Source organism: Phocoena sinus, chromosome 13 (assembly GCF_008692025.1).
Source record: "Phocoena sinus isolate mPhoSin1 chromosome 13, mPhoSin1.pri, whole genome shotgun sequence".
Taxonomy (NCBI): Eukaryota; Metazoa; Chordata; class Mammalia; order Artiodactyla; family Phocoenidae; genus Phocoena; species Phocoena sinus.
This window is the reverse complement of record NC_045775.1, coordinates 73,802,862-73,807,869: the sequence shown is the minus strand read 5'-3', so window position 1 is coordinate 73,807,869 and position 5,008 is coordinate 73,802,862. Positions and strand designations below refer to the sequence as shown.

The following is a 5,008-nucleotide window of genomic DNA, read 5'->3' as shown; positions in this document are numbered from 1 at the left end:
TCTGCCTTGATCCTTCCTGTGCTCCCCCAGCACCATTTCATGCCCTATAGCAGTGATTCTTAAACTATTGATGGGAAAGAATCTGTCCTCCCAAACTTTAATTGGTAATGGACTGATACCTTTATGTAATGGAAAAATTAAATTACTATAAAAATGAAATGGACAAAAACCAAAACTACACAAATAAACAGGTCCACATATTTTATTATTAGATCCATTATATATACTTTTTTAGATCAAACTGCTGTAAAATAAATATTTATTCAGTTTACAGTCCAGTACTTATTTATGAATATATATATATGTCCATAAATATAATGTATATCTTATATAATATAAATATTTATTCACGTATATTTGTGAATAATACATATATATCCATATATTACCTATGACATATATAATATATATCCAGTTATCATATATCCATAAAATTTATAAATATTACCTAGTTTGCAGGCTAGAACTTGTTTATCAATAAAATTTTGAGTTGCAATGCCCTACACAGGCTGGAGGTCTTCCTTAGAATTCTGACTGTAAAAATTCACTTATTCGAAACATGGAGTTTGAAATCAGTCATACAATTGGTATTTAAAATTAAAATTGTAAAGCAATTGTTTAAATAAATAAATTCAATTCAACATATTTGTATTTGATTTCATAGGGCTCTGGTTTTGTTGGTTAGTTTGGTAAGGTTTTGGGAGGAATTTTGTTCTCCTTTTAAACATGTCTGCATGTATACTTGAAATTTTCACTTTTATGTATGGTGAACACATATATACAGTAGTACTAAAATAGGAGGATACTAAAGCAGTGTGCTTTCCACTTCAAAAACCACAGGCAACATCATAACTGTAAAAATGTTGTCTTTATTATGCCTGGTGTTTGTTTTTTCTGTGATTCAGTCTTCACTTGCAGGCTTATCCCTTCCCACTCTCTGATGTGTAATACCTGCAGATATACTCCTGGTCTCCTTATATCAGTCTTGTTAGCACAAATGATTTGAGAAAAACGTTCTCCATAAAGTATAAATGGGTAATACAGTGTCTTGTCAAGCACATGAAGTAAGAACAGAAGAAATTTAGGCATACAGCATCATTTTTTTTTTGAAGATGTTCACTACCAAAAAGAACCATCCTCTGTATGGAGCTGTGTTTTTCAACATATAATAGCATACCAAATAGCACAGATATTAAATAATTAGTCCAGGAAAAATAAACTAATAAATGATGGTTAATGGAATGTAAGACTACCAGATTCATAACACAAGATGTTTCCAATGTGCGATAAAGAATCCCTTGCTTAAAACTCACTCTTTTTTCCTCAATATATATTTAAGAGCAGAGGTTGACGAATTATGGCCTGCAGGCCAAATTCAGTCCACCAACTGTTTTGTGAACAAAAGTCTGTTGGAACACACTCATTTGTTTATATATTGTCTGTGTCTTCCATTCTTCAAAGGCAGCATTGAGCAGTTTAGTACAACTTTGCAACGGGTCCTGGAATATTTACTGTCTGGCCTTAAATAGAGAAAAAGTATGTTAACTTCTGCTTATGAGACAATTTTTTAAGTAATTAAACTACAAGAATCTTAGGAAGATGTTTAAGCATAAAGCAAATATTAGGATTCCAATGGCAATGCCATCTTTAGTGTAGAGAAAACTGTAACAGACATTCCCTATGATTTATCATCAAACATTCAAATAAGCTATTCTTGACCTTCGTTCATGCCTCTCAAGCCATCTTGTGCTAATGATTTAATTTCCATAATGTTCCACCTTCCTTTGGTTACAAATACTCAAACTGCACTTTCAGGAAGACATGCAAGATATAAATGGGGCCCAAACCCTCTGATTATCAATGTTTTCTTCTTAAACTGCTTGCCTTCTAAACATTGAATGATTTCATTTTTTCAGTGTCTTAAAATTAGCTTTCACAACTGTTCACTGTGCAGATATGGCTATTCCAATCTTCCTTAAAATTAAATATTTTTACAGTAAACTTCTTAATGGGCACTCTGGTGACACATTTTTTAAAAAAAGAATCCTGAAGGAAACAAAATCTTAATATAATTTTTATGTTGGATAACTAATTTCCAATAATTATAGGCAAAACAAATTGAACTTTATTAAGGAACACAAGAAGTGTGAGACAAAGCAGTTTGTAGTGTTACCAGAGCAGAAAACGTGAATTGATTGGAGAAGGCTGAAAGGATGAAGAAGGAAACTCTGAAATAGGGATCGCTTCTTTTATGTCAGGCACTTTTTATATGCATATAATTTATTTGTCACAGTTGCCTAGCACAGGGAGACAGTTTATTTTTCTGCCAATAAGAAAATGGAGATTCATAAATGTTAAGTTACAAGTCACAGTGATAAGTGTTAAGCCTGGCCATGTGAGAAAAAAGCCCTAGTTTCTTCATGACTGTGATCTGGGAAATGCACTGCTCAATTTCCTTTACTTTTGATTTTAAGAGTCTGAACTATAGGTAAGGAAAAAGAAAAATAAAAGCAAAGAATCAAAAATGGGCAGACTGACTTGTGTTTCTGTCCTCATTGAACAAATAGCTAACATTACAGGAAGCTGCTTTTAGATCTCATTAGCACACAGATTTCAATGACATCTAATTTTGCTAAGTATATGATACATAAAAGTGGCTGCTGTTCAATAAATCAAAAACAACAAATGACGAATACAACAGTATTGTAATAGTTATCATTTTTAAGTACTTAGTATATATCATCTCTTAAGAATTACATATTAGCTTTAGATAATTGCTTAGTTCATTGTTCTATGCAACTTACATGTATTTACTCCTGTAAATGACAATGAAACAATATCTACTAATATCCTCATTTTACAAATAAGATAACAGAGGTTGTGAGAAATTGAGTGACTTGCTTATGGTGAAAAGTGGCTGGTAAGCAGCTAATAAGGAGTTAAACCAGGATGTGAGTTAGTCTACGAGCCTTTTCTCTGAACCATTGTTATACTGCTTCACCTGTACTGCCTTTTCAATTAATATAGTCATCTATTCAAAAATATATATTGTGTTTCTACTACAACCTGTTCTTACTGGAGATATCACAGTGAGTATAAAAAATTTCAAATTTCTGCCTTCATGAAGTTTGGTAATAAAGTTAGAAATTTAATGTGGCCCAGTATTAGATTTGGTAAATAGAGTGGGGGGATTTTCATAGAAAAAAATCAAATTTGCTCCTGAAATTATATATACATATTTTTAAAAATCAAGGAGAAGGGAAGAAAACCACAGCTCTAGCAATCTAAATATTCAAATGAAAGCTAATTTTAAGACATTGAAAAATTGAATTATTCAATATATAGAAGGCAAACTATATAAGAAGAGAATATTGATAATTATAAATTTTTAGTCCCATTCATATCTTGCATGTTTTCCTGAGAGTGAAATTTGGGTATCTGGGTCATTGGAAGAATAGGAACAAGCATGTTTGTTTATGTGGTCATGTCCCTTGCTTAGATCTTGTAAGAGTTAACTAGTAAAATATCTTTAAACTGTAATGGACTCTGGAAATTTTATTTTTGGCTTCAGAGAGTCTCAACTGTATCAAATATTTACATTATATTTCCATTTTCTAGTTTATTTTCTCATTTGACTTCCAAAGCTTTTTGAAGTCAACATTAACTGCCCTCCTCCACACTTATCTACCACCTTTTTGTAAGGCTACTAAGATACTAGAGGAAATGAGCTTCCAAAGATTTTATGGTCAATTAGAAGTAAAATAAAGATCAAAATTCTATATTAGTGATCTGTATACATGTTTCTAGCGTGTGTGAATATGGACTATTTTAATACTGTAACAGGGTATAAGTTGCTTATTCAAATTAGGAAGAAAAGCTAACAACTAACATAAATTTCAAACCTCAAAACTCACTTTCCAAAATTAAAGTCAATGCTACAAAATCAACCCAACTTTTTAATAGAAAGTGTTGTGTGTTAATTGCACCTCCCCAAAATGTATGTCAAATTCCTAATCCCTGGCATGTGTGAATGTGACTTTATTTGGAATAGTCTCTACAGATGTGATTAAAATGAGGTTATACCTGAGTTGTGCACTTAATCCAATACAACTGGTGTTATTTTGGGAAACCCAGAGGAGAATGCCATATGAAGACACAGACACACAGAGTAAAGAGGCTGTATGATGACAAGTCAGTGATTGGAATTATGCAACCTGAATCAGGGAATACCATTGACTGCCAGCAACCAACAGGGGCTGAGAGAGGATGGCCCTGCTAACTTGATTTTAGAGTTCTATTCTCCAGTAATACAAAAGAATACATTTCTGCTGTTTTACACCCCTCAATTTGTGGTAGTTTCTTACAAAAGTCATAGGAAATTAATATATATGGGTTCTTTGGTTTAATGCTCAGAGCTAGTTTTGTTGGTAAGCCTCTTCATAACTGATTTTTTTAAATAAAATATAGAAAGTTCTGCTCACAAATGCAATTTTCTTTCTTTTAAAAAAATTATATTGGAGGATAGCTGATTAACAATGTTGTGTTAGTTTCAGGTGTACAGCAAAGTGATTCAGTTATACATAGATATGTATCTATTCTTTTTAAAATTCTTTTCCCATTTAGGTTATTACAGAATATTGAGAAGAGTTCCATGTGCTATATAATATGTCTTTGTTGGTTACCTATTTTATTTATTTATTTATTTATATATTCATTTTTTCACAGCCTTAAGGTGCTCTACACATTCAGAGAAACTTCTCTAGTAACAAACTATAGAAATGATCCCTGAACGTATAGTCTTGCCTACCTATTTTAAATGTAGCAGTGTGTACATATCAATCCCCAACTCCCAAGCTATCCCTCTCCTCCACCCTTCCCCCCTGGTAACCATAAATTCATTCTCCAAGTCTGTAAGTTTGTTTCTGTTTTGTATATAAGTTCATTTGTATCATTTTTTAAAAAAAAATTGTATGGAGACACAAAAGACCCCTAATAGCCAAAGGAATTT

General features: G+C 32.1%; 1 pseudogene; it reads right to left on the bottom strand.

Annotated features, from left to right (window-relative positions):
- Positions 1 to 4,724: 4,724 nt before the first annotated feature.
- LOC116764820 lies at positions 4,725 to 4,801 on the bottom strand (annotated as a pseudogene).
- Between the last annotated feature and the right edge of the window lie 207 nt (positions 4,802 to 5,008).